Consider the following 22,586-nt stretch of genomic DNA (forward strand, 5'->3'; position numbering starts at 1 on the left):
TTTTATTAACAATCAAAATTATTAAATAATAATATCCATAAATAAACTTAATTGTTATTAAGTAATATTTATTATTAGTTAAAAACATAATTAAACTAAATTAATTAATAATTATTTTTTAAAAACTATATAAATATATTATTAATCATTAATAAATTGATTAATAAAAAAAATTAATAATTGATAATTAATTTTATAAAAATTAAAATTAAAAAAAACATGTTTATGGCCCACCGGTCGGCCACTAAAGGTTGCTACTACCACAATACCTACTGCAAGCAGTCGTGGCTTAGAATCATTGTCAAAAGGGGAGGTGGGGTATGGGTCCCACCTCCCTCCCTAAATTTTTATTTAATTTTTTGTTTAATATAAAATGTTTTTTTTAAATAAGACCCCCCAACACACACACACACACACACACACACACACACACACATATATATATATATAGTTTTTTAATAAATATTGTGAATTTAAATTTATAGGGAAAATCAGATAAACCAATCAAATTTTCATTCTAAATTTTGATTTCATTTCAAAACTATTCCTGATTAAAATAACAACTATTCAATTTATAGAACGAGAGTTTCCTAATTTTCAATCCTCATAGAATTTGATATGAATATCAATAATTCACAATGAAAGATTCATCATAACAAAATTTGGAAAATAGATTCAACAAACATGATGTAGGCAGGAATTTCAAAGAACACAATTCATTATGTGAATAAAACACAAGACTCTACCTGAATTGGATGCTAATACGCAACCACCCAAAGATTGTGAGAGAATTCTCTTTTCTCTCAAAACCTTCTTTCTGAAAATCCCTTCTCCAAAATCCTTGTCCCTACAAAACGAACTCTCAATCTCTAATATGGAGTTTTCCCTTAAATTTTGGGCACTAATTGTGCGATCACGCGAGGGAACTCATGGATCACAATCTTTTAACTCTTTATTTACTTTATGAATATTCATGCATACTTTTTGCAATTTAAAATATCTTTAATAAATTAATTTTTCTTTCTTTCTTTAATTAATTTTTGAAACATTTTTTTTACAAATTATTTATTAACTTAAGTAATAATAATATTTATCATTTATTTAAAAATGATCTCCTAAATATATATTATTGTTAAATTAAATTAATACTTTTATACTCTAAAATTAGAACTATAAATTTCTCTTTAAATTTAATTCTTCTATTTAATTAATAGCTCAATTAATTAAATATATTTAAATATTAAAATAATCTTAGTAATTTTCTATTAAATTAAATCATTAAATATTCTCTTAATTTGACTTAATTAACAGAAAAATCACCAAAGACCTACAAGATGAAATATGAGAATCCATCATAAAAAAAATCACATTTAAGATCAAACTCAAGGGTTAGAATCAAAAATTTACATCATACGATGAATTTAGAAGGGTAATCATCTCAGATACTTGTTCGAATTTTTAGGACAATTGGTTTTAAAGTTAGGATTTGAACTCAAGAATTTATCTTCCCTCTCTTACCATTGAGATATTGTGAGAGGGTACAATCATCCTGGCAATTCAAGGAAGTCAATACCCGATACCTGCAATCTATATAAAATCCACACATGTACAATTACATATAGTCTAAACTAAATAGGAAATGGTAGGAAGTGGTGCATCATTTAGATCTTGACTAGTAGGTGACTATGACTCCCTTCCTTAACCACATCAGAAATGTCACACATAAAGAAAACATATACGCACACCATACACATGTAGTATGGGGCAAATATCCATAGAAAATATGTATAAATAATCCATCTAACATCATTAAATAACTGAAATAACTGCAAATATCATCATTAAGGTATAATCATGCATACATGAACTAATTGGTACCAAAGTAGTGTCATCATATAACCAACTGAGTATGAAAACAATATCCAATAATCTAGAAAATAGTGTCTTTAATCATCAAGCATAAACATAAACTAACCTAAAAGAGTTCGACAAATAAAATCAAAACTAGGGGTAGGCACTATAATGGAGAGATTATTAGTGAATCAACACTTGAACAGAATAGAGATCTGAACTTGTAAAGTGAGTTGTAATCACATAGATTGAAACCCTACTATTTTATTTCAAATCATCATAAACAATTTGCATTGAAATCCTTTTAATAGAGGTTAACTTAATCATTTTTTGGAAGACTTAACAATTTGTGTAAATTCTTTCATAGGTGACATTCTAAATGGAATGATCAAAGTTCTTTACAGGGCCACTCCTAACAGGGTGATTAAATCCTCTAACTAGGTCACACTTAATAGTGTGTATTTTGACCTTTGATAGGGTTGGATCCTAACAGAGTTCACTTTGAAAGAGTAAAAAATTGGTGATATGTTGCTAGTAGTTTTTCCCAATTGGGTTTCCACATAAAAATCCAAGTGTCAAAACTATGTTGAATGCTTTATATGTTTTACATTTTATATTTAACAAAGCATGTTATATTTGGAAAAGTAAATTTTGTTTACAATAGAGACCAAGTAATAGTAGAGACTAAGCAACAACAAGATAAGCTGAACAGTAAGAGTTTTATTGTTTAATTGTTCAAATGATACTTAAGAACCTTGAGTAATTGATTCACCCCCTCCTCTTAGTTATTCTAAACATTTCTAATAGCACGTCGGGAGGGAATGGGGTCAAAATAATGTTCTTGTCAAAGGAGATAGGACATATTTTCTCCTTTGATGGTTGTACCTTCCCTCTCTTTAATCTCTCCATTTCTAATTGCAGATACTGAAGAACTTGTAGGGTAATGATGTCCAAAGGCGTATCTTCTTCTTCTTTCTTAAGGTTGGATATGTCAAAATCATATAGTAATTTTGCACCTTGTTGTGCTAGAGATAAAATATATCTCTCTTTGTGTCTATCTAGAAATTTCTCCATTATGTCAACTAGTTTAGGATTTTGCTAGAACTTATCCATTTTTACATTATGGTAAGCATTGCTCCCTAGTGGGAATTGAGAAGAAATTTTTGTTATTTGTTGTTCTAGTTGAATCAATTCTTAGTCAGTAGTAGTTGATGAATGATCAATTATAATTTTAGGAACAATAACATTTGAGGATTATACAAATTCAGCTTCTCCATCTAGTTCTATTATTCTTATGCTTATGCAAGTAGCAATCTTTTTTCGTTCTTTCTCACTTACACTAGTACCAATTTTTCTTGGTGGCATGAGACGTGAATGTAACCCTTTTAATCTTTCTTCATGTTACAAGGTGAAAATAATCTTTACACCAAATTAGGAGTGGGATATCAAGTAAGATCACAAGTCATTTCAAACAAGACCAAAGGTTAAGAAAAGATTGTGGATCAAATCAAGCTCTTTAAAGTTGGGGATGAAAGGATATAAATATCTTTTGATATTTAACAATAAAATTGAGGATATTTATTTGGGTGGACTTAGATATGGTTATTTAAAACCAAGGGGTGATGTAAAAAGTTTTTCTTGGTTTTGAAATTAATGGTCTTTAAAGTTTTTCCAAATTTGTAGGATGTTAGTGGAAAAATAGGGTATTTGAAATTGCTCTTTGATTTTGAAACTTTATACTACAAACTGCCTCTGTTCTTTGAGTTGTATTCAGAAGCACTATAGCATTAGTTGGATGCATTATAGAATGTTTCGGTTGTGCTATATAATTGTTCACCAAGCTCTATTATGTTTTATGAATGTATTCTTTTATTTTCAAATACACTATTGTAAACTTCATAAGAATTATTTTAGTAGGAAAAAGCATTGTTTCAGTTGGTAAATGCATTATTTAATGTTTCAAAGGCTCTGTTTTAGTCACCTTTTTATTTTTTTATGATATTATCTAGATTTCATTGGAAAGTTGAGAGTTTTTAAGATGCCATTTTATCAGGCACAAGCATATTCAACCTCAACAAAAATGAAAATAGTAAAATTTCAAGCACACACCTAAAATTCAAATGGATTCCTATCAATGGCACTTATATGGTTGGTGACTATAATGGCTTTAGCAAGGATTCATTCAATAATGTTCAAATTTATCTCTCAATGAAGAGAGCTTCTGTTAGAAGTAATAATCTTTCCTTGGTTATATTTATTTATTAATGGGATAAACCAAGGTATCCCTTATGTAGTTTATCCTTTAGTACACATGTGAAGGACATATTATTTTCTTGTCCTCTAGTCCACATGTGAGGATAACTCTTTTTTGTAATTCCTTTATTAAGAAAAGTAGTTTATTCCTCCTTAAGAGGATATTGACACTTTTCACACACTTATTATGAATGGTGGCATTCATAGAAATGGGAGTTACACATGCAACTCCTTTCTCATCTCTATAAAAGAGATGCCTCTCTCATTCTTCTAACTACTTCTTCTTTACATCTTCTTGATGTTATTGTAATGAGCTAATTTTCTCCACAATCCTTCTTCCTCCTCTCTTCGTTCTTAGGCTTCTTTGCCACATTCTTAATATTACACAAGGGGTTTTCTTTGCTTTCCCCTTTCAAAATCTCTTGTCTCCATTCTTGTTGATCCATTGGGAAGTGACTCATTTGGTTTATGGTAATATTTTTCACATTAAGCTCTCTTGGATTGTTCTAGTGGTTTTCATTTTGCTCGATTTCTTATAGCTTCCCACCAATGTTGAGGAGGCTTGGCATAATCCCTTGCAAGACTACTAGAGGAAGGCTATCTTTTGACACAATTGTCTCACTAATACATTTGGCATCGATTTGTGACGGCTAAGTGTCGCAATTACGACCACAATGTGTCGCCACTACGACAGTAATAGATGTCATTGTTTTTTAGTTGCAATATGCCATCACAATTATGACGCCTATCCATCACTATGAAACCACTTTATTATGGCACGAACCCCATCGCAATTCTTGCGATGTCCATCACAATTGCGACATCTGCCACAAGTGTTGCAGTGGGGTTGTGACGACATCTGGTGACAGGGTCGCTGTGGCACTTGCCCTGGACATTGCAATGGTGACGTCCATAGAAAATTGCAATGGGGGTAGCGATGGCATTTGGCGACGAGATTGATATGGTGGTGACGCCAACATCCATTGCAATGCTTGCCGTGGACGTTGCAATTGCGACGTCCATAGCAAGAATTGCTACGGTGCCACTGTGGCGGCAACGTCAAGGGTCGTCATAATGGTTGGGTGGATGTCACAATTGCGATGTCCACGACAAGCATTGTGAGGGGGCCACTGTGGAAATGACGCTAGCTATCATCGCCACCACAGTGACCCCGCCACAAGCATATTCAGCCTGTTGCTTCAGCCACAAACATTAGCAATGTTACACCCATTCTGAACAACACTAGCTCTAATTTTTGATGTCTCAATTTGCTGCACAAAAACATAGAGAGCAGACCAATTTTTCTTTGTGCTAATGTTAGAGTCTTGCTCAACATCATAATATTGTCTAGCTTTACTTAAACCAAGTTTTCCAAGAACTTCTCTTTGTTTCTTTAGCTTAGTACCATTTCCACTAGAAAGCTACCTGTTTACAAGAGGCATCGAAGTATCACAAAATTTAGCAATGTTACCCCCATTCTGAACTACACCAGCTGTAATTTTAGATGTCTTGGTTTGCTGCACATAAACACAACCATTTATTTTGTTTGACAGACCCTTTCCACAAGATTGTTGTGGATACTTAGAAGTGACTAAACATGCAAAAAAATTTGCATTTGGATACTCTTTTCCAGAAGGCATTTTTGCAGAGCGTTTCTGCTTAAGAAAAATGTCAGCCTTCTTAAGCTATAACTTTGTGCATTTCTTCCTTTCATTGGATCATTTCTTCCTCAAAATATGCATTGCTCTTAGAAGAAAATGCCCCCTAAAAGACAATGCTTGTAAAAACCGAGGACATGGAAGATGCTTCATAAGCTTCAATCTATTTCTACTAACGAGGTAGTGGTTGTCCTCATGGTGTTTTTGGTACTTTTGGCTGGAAATACATTTAGTTTCTTGACTATATTTCTACAACCTATGTGGATGCATAGCTTTTACACATGACCCATTCATTTCCCTTCCCTTACAGAGCAAAGTACCATTTTTGCCTCCCTGCCAAAAGGAACATATAAAGATTCATTAGGACTAAAAGAAATTTTCTCAAAAACAAACATATACACTGCAGCATTAATACAAAAAAAAAGTACCTGAAATAAGGAACCATCTTCTAGGGATAGGAGCTTAGCAGCCTCACTCTCATTATCTATAGAATTGTGGACCACACTACCATTCTCTAGATGCTCACCAGCTACAAGTTTACCATTTGAATCATTTTTTGGAAGTTTAGTAGCATGATGCCGAGTAATAATACCTGTCAAACCATTTGTAGAATGTTTGACATTCTCATGATCTGTTATCATTAATTTTTGAATAAGCTTCAGAATTTCTACCAATATAGTTCTCATTATCGTTGCTCACATCACAGTTCTGAGAATTTCTAACAACCATATCATTAAAATTACCCAAAAAATTGGTTCCCTTTATTTCAGATTCCTACTTCTTAACATTATTACTAGACCCATTCGATGTGCATCCATTACTTATGGTATGAATTGACTAGAAGACATTATTTGTTTGAATACCATTGGTTCTTGGAGGCACCATCTGTAATGTGGCATCATGATCTGCTGATGATCTGGATTTACTGCATGACTAGCCAGAACTTGTGTTCTTTTCTAGACTTTATGAAATGAAATTGACATTTGACAAATTTTCTACCTGTTGGGGTATCTTATTTATACCTACAACACTAAAAGAGATTGTTGTCGTTTGGAAAGAATACATGTTTTCTATCACTTGGGGGATATATGAATCTTGTAAGTGGTTTTCATTTGGATGTCCAATGTTCAATGACACCCTCTTCTTTACTTTAGAGCCATTATAGTGAGATTTAGACCCACTTGCTATTTGAATGCTACTTTTCTTATCTCGTACATAGAATAGCATGTAAGCTTTTTGGGAAAGCACACTTTTCTCACTGACTGAATAGACCTAGAGTACAAAATGTCATAAGAATTAATTCAATCAGTCTAAGAAACTATAGTATAATTAGTTTTACCATATAAAGAAAAGGTTCTACGTAAAATTGTAGTTCTTTTGTGTATTATGTTATACACAAATTATAATGAGCTTGCTCCACAAAATTAAACATGTCTTCACAACTGTAGCAAATGTATACCTGATTATCATCTAAAGCATGCCAGATGCCTGTGGATGAACGAATAAAGTAGAAATGCATCTTCACATCCATTTGGTGAATGCACCATCCAAATTTAGTAAATGTTAAAGGATCAAGCATTTCTGAGGTTATATAACTTCAATTATTTGAACTAAGTGAGGATATTATTTTAATAGAGGCAATCTTGTTTTCTCTCAAAAAAACATATGGATATGGACAATAGGCACTTACTACCCCGCCTTGTTGCGCATATGTATTTCTATTCATCCACATGGACCCACTCATTACTTATAGATTACTCTTCTTACCCTAACCCTAATTGGGGTTGAGTGGCAAAATCTACATTGTTTATTTTATTTCAATCTTGGTTGCCCATTGTAATCTGAGACCTATATAAAGGCCTCCCTTCTCATTCGTAAAGGGGCAAATTTTGAGATTATTGCTAAAAGCTACCAAGATAATAAAGATTTGGTGCTATTAGATGTATTTTAGTGCTTGAATGGTTTCATTGTTCCCTCATTGAAAATTGATTTGTTACATAAAGTGTCTTCATTAAAATGGAGAATGCAATAGTGTTTGATAAATTTCCCTCAATCATTCTTTTGGTAGTTTGTTGATTGTAATTGTTGTGTAAAGTTAGCCTGGACCCCTTTTATGGATGCTTAACTTCTATCAATAAATATTCATTGTTCATTATCATATTGTTCATAGAGATGTGAAAGTTCTTTGAATATAACCATTAGAAGATTCCACCAGTTATGGCATAATTGTAGTTGATCTTGGTGAAGTAGAGCTTAGTTATTGGAAGCTTGTCTACTAGAGAACTATCCATTGACATCATTGTCCTTAGGAATAAATTTAGATCCTACTAACCTTTTTCCTTTTAATTTCAGCTCATTTCAGTTATATCGTTCAAAGAAAAAGCATAGCAAAATTGCAATAAGCGATGTAGTTTCAATCAATATTGTGGAAGTGAAGAACAATTTAAATGTAAGTCCCTTTATGACACCAACATATCACATCAACCATTGAACTTATCACAAGTCAAGACATGATTGGTAAAGAACCTTGGAATCATGTATGATCTTTCACAATCTAATTATACAGGGGGTTTTGCTCAAGAAAGGATAAGATATCTTCATATTTTATTTTGTTGTTGGTGCGATCATAAAACACACATCAACATTATACTTTAAAAATTAAAATAACATTAAAACATTAAATACCAATACTTCCATAAAATTATAGAATTCAAATCTAAATTCCAAAAAGTTGATTAAATAATAAATGTTAAATATAAACAAAAGCTATTTAAGATTTTAACAAGACTTTATGCTAAAGCTTATAAATGATGGCTCTTTCTATGAAGAGTTTGGTCACATATTGGCTTCACAAATCTTGTGTTGGCCCTGTAAGTGCCCCATAAGCAGCTTTTCTGACTCAAAATAACATCAAAAAAATGCCTCAGCAAACTATATGACTACATACAAGTGAATGTAATGAGAAATTTGTTTTTATGAACCACTACTTGTGAAACATGGGTCAAGAGTTGAATCCTATTAGCAATATCACAATATAAGGTCAATTTTTCCAAACAAATTTTGAGAATATTTTTGATGTTCAATATGGTTCAACGAAGTTTAAACATGGGTCATGAGATATGAACTTTAGTTAACCACTACCCATTGCTCATTGAAATATGGATCACTATAAGTTGAATCTAGATAAACAAGCACAAATTGATACAGTACAGAGCACCAAATATTTGAGTAATCTATACAATCTACAAGATTGTAAGAATTTAGATATCTTAATTAAATGAAGAGATAGCATAATTTGACACACTACATAAAAAAAAAACACTTGAAACTAAATTCAATTTGAGAATAAGAACAAGTAAACATGAGAAGGTAACCATTAAAAGTGAGGTGCTAAAGATACATCATGGAAATTGGCACTTCTTATTAAAAAACTCAGCAAACATGTAATTTATGTCATTCACAAAAGAAGTCATATAGTCTATTAGTTACAATTTCAATACAAAATTACAAATCATACCAAGGATGTTTTCCACGTCCTCCACAAAGCCCATGTTAAGCATTTCATCAGCCTCATCAAGGACACAAAATTTCAATGATTTCAAGTTTAGACTGCCTCTCTCAATATGATCCTGTGTAAAGAAATCGAAACATTTTTTTTTACCAATGAACTATTGCATATTAGGAAAGTAGTTAATAAAAGCTACTCACTTACCTTGATACGACCTAGTGTTCCAACAACAACATCTACACCTATGCATAGTGCATTCTCCTGTGGACCATACAGAGCACCTCCATACACATAGCATGTATTAATGCCAACATATCCACCATAAACTCAAAATCTACATGAACCTACATATCAAAAGTCATCATACAAAGTTCCCAAATTTGCTGATGTAGAGAAATTGCCAAAGAAAGAACATATTTTCAAAATACTAACATAATCAGACAATTTACAGGTCAATGCTGACATAATACTTGTTTTGCAAGCTCTTGAGTTGGAACCAAAACAATCACACTAGGTAGCTTTCCATAGGACTTATTCCTACCTTTGGAATATTGTCCACTTGTTAATGGCTCAAAATAGGGAACACAAATGCCAATGTTTTACCCTAGAAATATTCATGTGTATATTAGAAACACAATAACCATACAGAATAGCAAAGTACTTAATCAAAATAATTAAAAATTCAAAACTACTTGATGGACATGTTGCATCTAAACACTGATTAAATAAAAGATGTCCCTTTAGTTATTTCAATGACAATAGATGATTTTAGGGAAACTGCACATTTCTTCAAAACTAGTTGAATATATAGTTGCACAAAATATATGAACTAAAAATACAAAACACAGCTGCAAATTGATAATTCAATATCAAGTAATATAAACCAAATTGATTTATTATAAACACTTGACAGTAGACATTGAACTATCAATCATCGACTGTGTTTGGCATATAATCAAGATTTTTACAAAATACTCAAAATTAAATACGAAACACATTCGATAATTGATAACTTAATGAAAATTGTCAAATGTCAATAAAAAAGAATATTGATTTATACACGTGCACATGCACATGTGTAAAGTTGCACCATTGTTTAATATATTAAACCATGGCCACCCATGAAGACATATAAGGTGGTAGAATGGGATGCTGCACTGGTCATAGCATTGACCCCCACTCATGGGGGTAGAAGGCTAGTTGTTGAATGCGACTTGATGAATGTTAATCATGGTCCTACATTTTGATCAATGCCCAAATTGGAAAATAGTAATTAGCTAGAGAAAGAATGATCTGGAGTAAATTCTTTGACAAATTAAGTTTTAAACAATGTTCTAATGCACAACTACAACAATTTTGGTCTACTTTCTTTTTGATATATTCTAGGTTTCCATTGAGGCTTGAATATGCTATCCTATTTGAATTTGTTCTACTCATTTTACCCCTATTAATTTTGACCTTCAAATTTATCCATGCATACCTTCACCTATACACAAAAAAAGCCCAAGCTGATTTGGGATTTAAATTGTGCCTCTTAGCAGAAAGAAAAGGGCAAGTGAAAGGAAACATTGATTATTCCTGCTTAAATTCACCAATTAAATAATACATACTAAATACATCAGGAGCCTAATTTACATTTCTCAAGAATAATACTATACCATGTAGAGAAGGGCCACATGACAAGAAGTGTCTCTCTTTAGCCCAAGAGGAATGCAGCTGATGTAATAAAGTAATTTTCTGAGGTTTAAATAACAACATATAGAAAGGAGAGATAAACAAGGATAAACAAATTGAGTATCATGACTAATGAAGATAAGGAAGAAAACTGGAACAAATAGTACAATAAAGGAGCATTGAAGCATACCTCAATGAATGAAACTCTACATTAAAATTCTACTTGATTTTTCAATGTTTCAATTTTTCTGAATATCACCTCCATAACTTGAGGAATAATTCCTATCTCCTCATCTTCTGCATAACCAGTCCCCACGGTGTATGTCTTGCCAGAACCAGTCTAGAATAAGATGTAAATGTCATCCAATGTGAATTCAATAACAAACATTTAATCAAGCAGTACATGTTGATGAAAATAAAACTTAATATGTTTGAATCATTCATACATCGGTGGATTCTTCACCATCTTCAAAACATTGAGCATTACAATATATTGTTGGAGATGGATTGGAGAAAATAAAAACATCACCTCAGATTCTATAATACCAGATTGTTTTCCATATTGTTCAATGTGCTTCCTTGTAATCTTCTTCTTACAAACCTAGGAAACTGCTCCTGAGCTCATGTTGACAGTATACCCAATTGTTACTTGCAATCATCAATAGATCCTATCAAATTTGAATCTATATAAAAGATATTCGTGTCCTTCCACTTGAAAGGGGCCTTAGCAAGACACAGTGTTATAGGTCTAAACATAGGACAAAATAGAGAAATATTTAGTATCTTATTGAGCTTCACTTTGTTTCAAGAATAGTTTAATATTCTCTACTAAACAAGGCCAACCATGTGAAGGTGGAAGCTCATTTGGCACCACCCCCCTCCCCCTAACATCACTCTACATTCCATGTTAACATATAATATTCATTCATTCTTTCAACCATTAAAAAAATGTAACATTCAATCAATATCACATGATAACATTCATTAACACATTAGATTCGTTAACATGCAACATTCATCAACATTCTGCATTAACACACAATTCATGAACATTCATTAGCACATAATTAAATTCATTGAGACATAAAATTCAGTCATTATCAATTAAGGTATGTATATGACAATCATTTCTTTTTTTTCTTTCTATTTCTTTTTTCTATGTAAGCTCTAAGAGGAGCATCAGTGTCATCATCAATTCCCCCCTCATTAGTTGTTATGTTCTCTGTTCTTGATGATCTCACATTCCTATGCTTTTGCAAAGGGGGGTCCTCTGCAATAACAAATAAAAGAGTTAAATTAAAAATAATTTATTATAATTTTTACAAGTATTTAATTATTTTAAATAACATAATTGTGGCGCTCTTTACCTGATTTGACCACATCATTTTGTTTGGACTCAACGTCAACATGGTCATGAACATTGACCCCTCGATCCTCTACAGTTGCTATACAAAATGTTACGTTAATCCAAACACCAATTGCAATTACATATAAAAAATTTAATAGCAAATGTATACCTCCACCACTAGGATGCACATCATGTGAACCTTCAGCATCCACAGATTGTGTAGAAGGATTGTCAGGCTACATTCCAACATCCTACACATTGGTATCATTGCTTGCTTAAAATAGATATACTCACTTTATATTGGAACTTAACATCAAATAGACTAATTGGTAAAGTATTCAATTTGAAATAAATTTCATTTAGCTTATTTACCTATGGCTTAGATGCATCATTATTAGAACCTTCCACACTGATTTCAGCTCGTAGCCATTTAGCCATGGCTCTATAGCCTTGTTGGAAGCCAATTCTCTTATCCTCTTCTGTGAGGCATCTCTTGAACTCTAAGCCCTGCATTCTTGTGTGGTATGGTGAATTTTACTTGCATTGTTTCATCAACCAATGGAGGGTAGTTAAAATATCAAAAGGAAATGGTAAATAGTTAGTAGGGTTTCCAACCCTTGTTACACCTTATTTTGGTCATGTTGGAGTTGTTCTAAACTATCTTTGGTCTTTGGGAGTCCTAGAGGATCCAATTTCACTCTTGGTTGGGTGTGTAGAATAAAGGTCAAGTGTTGCAATCTGCCCTGTCACTGGTAACAGCAAGTTTGCCTTAGACCTGATTTTTTTTGGGTTGTGTTTTTTTTTTGTTTCCATTTATGTTAGAGGGTTGGAGTTGTCCAAAACACTTGGTGTCAAGGTTGGGTGTATGAGGCCTTGAATGGTACAAGGGAGAAGTAACTAGTATGCAGCCTTATGTTATGAGTTGGGTCCATGAATTAAAGGAGTAGACATTGTAATAGCAGATTAGTTCCTTGTTTGAAGGTGAATCAAGCCTTGAATGTTCTTGTAGAGAACAAAGGATTGGGGTGATAACTTGAATTTCTTAGTTGTTCCAAGGTGCTACGAGTTTGTTGGTGCTTGGTTCAGGAGCACCTAGGCTAACCTCTACTAGTTAGTCAATTTTGGCTTGTACTTGAATCTAGCCAAGTCAAGAAGTTAGTGTAATTTGGTTGAGGACCTTATAAGGTCTTGTTTTATGTTGGCTAGTTGAATTAGTCACTAAGACTAAGGTCACACAAATAGCCTTTGTTAGTTGTTATTTAAATTCTTAATGTTAGGAGTTAGGGAGATTGAGTCATTAATATTTCTTAGGCCTAAGAATGGTTAATGGTTATTAAATAAATGTGATGATCATGAATGATTTTGGATCCTCAAAATATGTGAGGATAAGAAGCCTATAATATAGGATTAAGGCATCTATCAAAGTTGCAAAGCGTTGTAAGAATGTTGTCATAACAACATTTTGCACTTATTGTAAATATTCCATGAAACATGGATAGCCTTGGATTCCTTTGATTGTGGGAGGTTATTTTTGAAAAAATATGCCCTAGAATGGTTGAGAAGACACCTAATGGAGTGATGTCTTGAATCTCCAAGCATTGGTTGCATATTGTAAAAAGTTTGAGTTAATGAGTGGCTGGAAAACTCTATTTTTGAAGTGATATTTCGGTTTTTGAAGGCACAGACATACTTGAAGCCTAAAAAATGTTGATTCAGTGGTTGAGACATGTTCTATAGTCATTTTTAATACTTTTTCATTTTATGTGTTAATGGTTTAGAGTAGTTTTATCATAGTTTTCAAGTTGTTTTAGTTTAGGACTTTCTTTTGGTCACACTGTGACAGATTTTGTAAAAATGGCTCCCACATGAGTTTCAAACATGGAAACACTAAATAAGTGGTTTAATCTTCAAGTGGGGACTATGTAAATATTTTATCTAAATTTAGGGATCATCATGAGAAAGGGAGCTAGCTTTATGATCAGGCCCTAGGCGAGTTTGACATACCCGGTTAGAGGCTTGACGGGGAGAAATCAAATCATTTCATGTGGGGAATGGGAAGTAAAGCATGTCCCCATGAATTTTTATAGTATTTTTTCATGTTAGTTAACCATACTAAGCATTGGGAAGTTTTACCAGTCCATTAGGATAGGTTTTGAGCATTTTTCATCAATCCTAGACAAGCTGTCTTGGAAACTAGGCCTTTTAGCCCTGTTTCTCCTTGATATTAGGAAGGAGGTGTATGGTCACTTTGAGACCCAAAAACCTTAATGAAAGTTTTAAAACTTCCAAAATGGTATCCAAATCATGTTTTATTTTTCTAATTTTTTTGGGAAAATATTTCTAAAAAGGGGAAAAACTGACTGGTGAAGGCTACTAGAAATAGGCCTATTTTTAAGATCTCTTTTGGATGAAATCTTGAATATGATAAACCTAAGAGCCAAGAACCTTCCCAAATCAGTAAAATGGGATGAAATATGAATGAATTCAATGTGAATAAGGTCCCCACAATGAAGTTTGAAATTTGTGATGTTTTAATGGATTTGGCACTTAGATCCATCTAAGTGAAAGTGAGAAAGAGAACCAAAATTAAGGTGTGGATCATCCAAGGTGGAGTTTTCAAGGTGTGACTCTTGTAGTAAAGAGTGAATAGGATTTAGTTAATTATCTAATCCTATTATGAGATCCTATAGAAGCATAGGATACTAGGAGATAAGAGAAATCTCTTGGTGGAAGTGGAAAACTAAGCCTAGGAGTTTTATCTTACACCAGTGCTTCCAAAGCATGTTACTCTGCATCATATATTGGTGTGGAGGAACATTGAGATCCAAGTTGAGGATTAGGAGCATAGACAAGCTAGTCTATCCTAGCATTTCCCATCACATTATATATAAAAATTGATACAATTTTTCATTTACTAATACTTACAACTCTTGCTTGAAGTTTCAAAAACCACCAGAGTTGAGCTTGTGTGTCTCGTGCTTTTCTAGTCTTGCCTTTGTTTCCTTTGATGTGTCAAGCAATCTATGAAAAGTTTGAAATATGTTAGATAGTATAAATATAGAGGTTAATTAGTACATAATTATATTCTCAATAGTATCACATACCTTGTTGTACTCTCCACTAGTGTAATATTATTTTTCTTGTCATCTTTATACTTTCCATCCAAAATCAGAGCTTGCCACTCAACCTCAGGAACATAGGGTGAACACTCGTACCTGGGGTTATCTCGTAAATTTTTTTTGTACTGGTCCCTAATATACTTCAAACATAAACCAGCTTTTTCAAGGAGCTTGTTTCTCTCGAATGCACGAGCTCCAAAGAGTTGGGTCATCCTCTCTATAAGATCATCCTTCAACGGTTTGTCTTGGTTATTCCACCTTTTAAGTAAAAAAAACATGTTAGACTCATAAATGAAGTGAAGATACCTTTAATATAGTTCAAGAAATGGATGAAAAGGAAAACTATTATAGCAATGATATGAAATCAAAATAGTGGTTTAGGGTTTTAGTTAGGATATGATGTTCCACCAGGTACATAGGGTGGGCCCAAATATTCACAAACACTCATCACCAAGTTTTCTCCAAAAAACATCATTCCCTACAAAACAATCATGGGATCATTAGTCGATGAAGAGTGAACAAAAACTAAATTACTATTATATCACTATAGAATAATAATAACTTTAAAGTACCCAAAACTTTGGCTACTTTTAATGGAATGCCTTCATCATCGCTGACGATCAATATGACATCCTTCACCATTCCCGTACGAGGAACATAGGAACATCTAGGAAATGATGTTGTAGCTCCTATTGCAAAAAGTTTCATACGTTTCATAAGTCTTTGTCACGAAGTATAAAAGAACAAAGTATAAAGTACCTGGAACTTTGGCTATGGTTTAAGCCCTTACAAATATTGCAAGGACAATAACATTTTCCATTACCTTTTCTTTTCAAGTTAGACCACAATCTAGTGATTTTCTCCCTATTTTGTTCTTCACTTATATTATCTAACATGATCGTTCTTTGCAGGAAGCAAAAATCAGGCTATGAAAACTTCAGTCTACAACTTTCACAAACTAAGCAAAACTGTCGAAAGTACACAAATCTTCTTAGACCTAGCTAAATAATTTAATATTTTAAAAATAATTTCTTTGACTTTATTCCTAAGACATTTAACCAAATCACCTTTTATAAGATTCAATCAATTTCTCTAGGCAAATTTGTGGATAAGATTATTTGTAAAACTTTGACCAACCTTGAAGGTCTTATTTCAAGAGACCTTACAACATTAAGCCACTAAAAGAAATTTCAAAACATATAAGCTAAAAGTCTAGTTAAAATATACATTAGAATAAAAAATATACAATTTTCATACCCAAGCACACAGCTATAACTCGTGCAATGGCCTTCTTGCTTAGCTGTAGAAGCTCTCCAACAATCAAATTATACAAACTACAAGGCCTAACAGCAATTTCAAAACATATAAGCTACAAGTCTAGTTAAAATATACATTAGATTAGATTCAACAATAGCAAGCAATGTTATTCAAAATTAGATTCAACAAACCTTAGCAGTGTAAATAGCCATCTCCTCTAAACTGGACTCCAAACACGAGGGGGCATTCACATACTCTTCCCCTAAAGGTATCCTAAAGAACAAAAGCCACTATTCTTGAGTTTGTGAATTGCACCTCGAGATGAATGAAGCTTAAAAGGAATGAAAATTGTTTTCATACATTTAAATTAGGATGTAATATTTATTCATAAGTATATACCTTGCAAGCACTTAAAATTGTTGTTATATGTGTTGCAGGAAAAGAAGAAGTTTCAAGATAAGTTTACATTGTTGTTATATGTGTTGCAGGAAAAGAAGAACTTTACATTGCTTTAACTTGCCATTGATGAGTATCATCTAAGACTTTTACCAAAATTTTCCCAAAAAATCTTATCAATTTTGCCTCTCCATAATTATACTTATTAAATAAAATAAACCACACAATTATCGTTTAGTATAGGAGAGTTATGTTCATATGTCAAGAGACAATTCATTTTCTGTTATGAAAATCTGGGGATGCCAAATGCTCTCAAATCTGTTATATTCACTTTTGTTCTAATTTTATTACAGTTAATTTCAATGTAAATTAAGGTTATGCTTTTTCTCAAGAATGATATTGAATGGTCTGTCATAGGTATGTGCTTCATCACGTGGTGAGATTTCTGCTAAGGCTCAATTAGATGAGAGAGCCATGATTGAAGAGGCCTCAAATTCTTTAGCTGCTGATATGCCAACCATTCATCCAAGTGCTACTGAGGAACATAGTGAAGTAGAGAAACTAGAGTCTTCAGAAAAACCAAAGGAAATGAATGAACCACTTGAGGAAGATGGATGCCAGTTAGGTAAGGTTGATTCTAGTGAAAAAAGACTTGAAATTTTTGAAACTCCCGTGCAACAAGATATAACTAAAGAGGTTGAGATGCACCTGGTGGAAAAGTAGGAATCTCCAACCATAGTTCAATCATCAATTGAGATCTTGTCTCGGAGTGATGATATTGTGAAGCAACAAGAAGAAGGGTTGCTAATTGTGGAGCTAGTTGCTGGAGCTGATGGTAATGCTTCTGCTTCTAAAGAACCCGAGTCTCAAGGGGTACATTCTGGTGTTGATGTTTAGAATGAAAAAAATGTGACAGATAACAGTGATATTCAATGTAACAGTGATATCAACAGCGCTTTAAGATAGTACACATCTCTTAGACAGTGAGATATCAATAAAAGATAGTGATGCTCAATAGATGTCACTACTATGACAAGCAAGGTCTTTTATATTACAGAGATCTTGAAGATGATAAGAGTAGTTAGGAGCACCATTATGAAGAGTCATGAGAAAAGGAAAGAAACTAAGAAATGAAGACAATATCAAGGACACTAATGAAAACATTGAAAGAATGTGATAGCTATTAGAGACAATACGAACTAGATGAAATACATTTTTACACAAATGTTTGCCGTAGAGGAGTTCTTATAACAGTTTTCCATTTTTATTAACTTTCATTATATAAATGAAGATCTATCTAGGCTGCATTACTTGCAAAGCAAATCTTTATGATTCTGCTAAAGTTACTATTAGTAGTTGGGTAAGAATGCCACCTTACATCAAATGTAGGATGATTAGGTTGATCTAGACATCCATGGAAAATATTGTGACTCAGAGGATTTTACATGAATATTAGGTCCTAAATGATATTTACCACTATAGAATTTTGAAAAAAAAGTGATGGTCATGACAACTCAGTCAAAAGGATGTTCAACAGAGCATAAGGTCTCGTGAATATTATAGCAATAAGAAAGAGATAATGGAAGGCACGTTTCTTAGAGACAAAGATACAAGATTTTCTAAGAGCAAAGCATTACATAAAATAAGACAAGAACATTGTTGTTGAAAAGATGAATAATGAAATCTAAAAGGAAAGCCCAAAGAATGAGAATTCCAATGCAAAATAGTGATCAACAAATTAAAGGATAACAGTAGTCAAGAATCATGCAATTAAGATAGTAAAAAGAAAATTAATGGACAAGAGCCAAGTCATTAAATGGTGCTCATTCAAAGACAAACACAAGTGCTGCAAAAGACTAAAAACAGTGAGAAGGAATTGGAGATATCTTGAGCAGAGATCAATTAGAAGTCGTCAAAATCAGTCACTATTATCTAGGAAAAATGTTAAAGGACAGTGATAAAGAAATATGACATTAAAGGATAGTGATGAAGAAATGTTGACACACTTTTATATGTATGTTCAGTGAGCACAAATCAAGAATAATGGTAAATGTTGAAAATAACAAAATAGATATGTCATCAAATGGAATCCATAATAGTGACGACGAGACAGTGAGATGGACAATTATAGAAACTCAGAGATGATAGGACATGACAAGATGCACATTTACCATTGTCTAGAGGAGCATCATCATTAGAGGTTACAAAAGAGCTATCAACAATGATATGAGTAGATTTAATGACATTAAAATAGCATGATCGCAATTAATTTCAGTGAAGAAGAAGATCAAAAGTATGATAAATATTAGAGAGCATGACTCATATGATGAGGGGCAGAAAGAGAGATAATTTCACTTTTTATTAAAGGTATTTAGAGTGTTTGCAAGGCGATTCACTAGCCTTGGATACATTCACAGCTTTTATTTGAAGGATATTCACCATATAATGATCATCAATTTACTGTCTTGTCTAAGGGGTCCAAGCACTAATGTCAAAGACCATTTTCTGTTAATAATGGTACAACACTTTTGGTGAAGATACAATATCTGCGATTGTATGAAATGATGCTCTTGGTTACACAAAGTAGACCTAGAAACACAGTAAGAATATTATGATGGCCATCAGACAACAAAGAGCAGTGAGGTGGCCAAGGGTAGAAACAATGTGTGTGCCATATAAAAGCAGCAATAATATATGTATAAGAGAAAAAATAGTGATCAAACAATGTAAGGAAATAGTGAGCAGATATGCATCCAAATAGTGCTATTGCAATGAAAAAAACAATGACATTAGAGAGAAACATATTGGTGAATATACATGCAAAATAGTGATTGATGTTATGAATAAATTATTAAAAATGACATGGAAATAGTGAGTAAATAGGAATATCGATATTAGAGGATAGGAAGATTGGAAACAGTAGTCAAAGATTAGTACTACAGCAAAATTGGGTACATTATCTAGTTTTTGAAGTTCTTCATTGGAGGGGTTTAGATAATTGACCTATTAAGTTTTATGCTACTTGAGTTGTACTTCCTAAGAATCCTCCTTTTAAGTTCCAACCAATGTGGCTTCATTTCATGGCTTCATGGTTCTAAGATGGAGGCCTACCATATGAGCATATGATAGAAGTAAGAAATTGCAATATGTTTAAATGGAATATCAAGAAATGGTCATGTATTGGTAATATTTATGCTAGGAAGAGGTAGGCACAAGATCGTGTGTTGTCACTTACAAAAATTCAAGATCTTGTCTTTTCATAGGATTTGAGTAGAGAGGAGTCTCAAGTTGTTTGAGAACTTAAGTAATGAGAACTATTTTTAGGAAGTAGAAGGTAAGGGTTGATTGGCTTTAGGAAGGAGATACGAATATAGTCTTTTTCTTTAATTATGTGCAAACTTATAGTTAAAATAGGATTTATATATCTACTTTGGTTAATTTAGATGGAATTTATTTGATCTTTTCATATGTTTTGTCTTATAAAAATCTACATGGTACTATTTAGAAGATTCATCCCTACTAAGGATGAGGGGAATGATGCAGAGATGGGTAAGGGCTCTTTATCAACTATTAGGCAGTCTTGCCAAAAGATCAAATTGCAATCCAAACTGACAATGTTCCTTAGGGCTACTAATGGCTCACATATACAAATACAAGGACTCAACTTCATGAGGGTTCTACTATGGTTTCTAAGGTCCTCAAACACCTAACCCAACCCAAAAAGTTCACTCACCAAGTTATTGGTAAACTAAAAATCAAATGCCATTAGCAAGAATAAAGCCGAGTTCTACAACCTTTTGACCATTATTAGAGCATGTGGAATTAGAGTTGTAAGCCTGTGAAATATTTGAAAGGTTTCTTTACTAGATGTGGAATGGGATTTGCAAGCCTATGAAGTATTTGAAAGGTTTCTTCAGTAGATATCATCTTGTGGGACACATGTTTGTATGAAGTATTTGAAAGGTTTCTTCACTATATGTCATCTTGTGGGACACATGATTGTTTTATTCTCATTAACTTAATCTATGCTTGTGCCAAATGGGGATTTTGATGAGTAGATGTCCATTAAAGCTCATGCCAAATTTAGAAGTTTATAAAGGTAACGTAGGAGCATAAGTGGTTCTTGGCAATCTTGAATCAACCAAAACCATTTGCTTTGAGTTTGTTCCTTTTCATTCTAGTTCTATGTTTCTTTCAATATTATTTTGAATTGGCTAGTTTTCTCATGTAGACCTCTTTGACATGTTCCTAGCACCGTGGTGTATGAGGACCTAGGGTTTGGGCTAAAACCCCAAGATATTCTAGCTTGTAAATGATCCTAGTCTGGTCATTGATGAATAAAGACTCTAAGAGGGTCTAAGTGGTGTGTTAGGGTAGTTTGTGTGTGTTTGGGCAAAAGTTGCCAATAGGTGACAATAAATTGCCAAGTTTGGCAAAATGAGATCATGCCAAATGACCCTAAAAAGTGTGTAATTATTTGAAAAGGATGGAGACATGGTTCATGTAGCTAAGGAAGGCATTCTGCATCGATTTGAGGTGATGGGAGGTTGATAGGAGTCAAGATGCTGAAAAGTTGTAAAGTTGTCATTTTAACTTCAACATTTGGGCAAGATTTTACAAAATCTCCAAAGGTGGTTATGGGTCAATTCAAATAGTTGGAACATGGGATATGGAGATATATAAGGTCATCCAAGGCCTAGTGTACATGTTGGTTGAGGTTTTGATCAAACCTTAATAGCAAGCAATAGCATTTACACTGCAATTTTCTCACAGTCTGGAGTAACTCGAGAAACTACCTTAATATGAATTGAAATTCACATTTTCTTGTTATTCTTAGTTAGTTTTCTTTGATTCCTTGCTTTATGTGTTTTGGTAGATCATTTGGCACAGTGTAATAAAATTCCAAACCCACTGGCCTGTTCACTACCAGAACCAGGGGTTGTTGAATAAACATGCCATTTTCTTGAACTTCGACAATGCTTCACAACCTTTTGAGGGCATTCAATGTATAGTGTATTATATCTTTTTTGGGTTGAAAAAATGCAGTTTTCTATTTTTCATGTCTTGCCCTAGGTGGGCCATTATACCGTGGAGCATAGGTATATACCTGTATGTTCTGTAAGCTTGTATTGTTTGTGGCCAATTGTATTTGAATTCATGAATCTATGATATTGTTGTTAGTGTTATAGCTTCAGTCAGATCAATAATGGATTAATATAGAATTAATCTTGAATTCTATATGAACTATATTGGTTATTATTTGGAATGGATATGAGTTTGTATATATATTTGTATATTTAATATATATGTGGAAATTATATACATACACACATACATGCATATATATAAAGTTATAAACATAATTATAATTAATTCTCATTATGAATGATCACCATTTGTATGAATGGTCCTCACTAATAAAGTATGACTTTTAAGTGGCTGCCAGTATATATATTAGTATGAGGGCTAACTTAGAAAATATATATAATAGGCAGCAATAGAAATATAAGTATCGGCCTTTA

The sequence above is a fragment of the Cupressus sempervirens genome, chromosome 7 (genome assembly GCF_028749045.1).
Source record: "Cupressus sempervirens isolate cs-2001-9-10 chromosome 7, ASM2874904v1, whole genome shotgun sequence".
NCBI classification, from domain to species: Eukaryota; Viridiplantae; Streptophyta; class Pinopsida; order Cupressales; family Cupressaceae; genus Cupressus; species Cupressus sempervirens.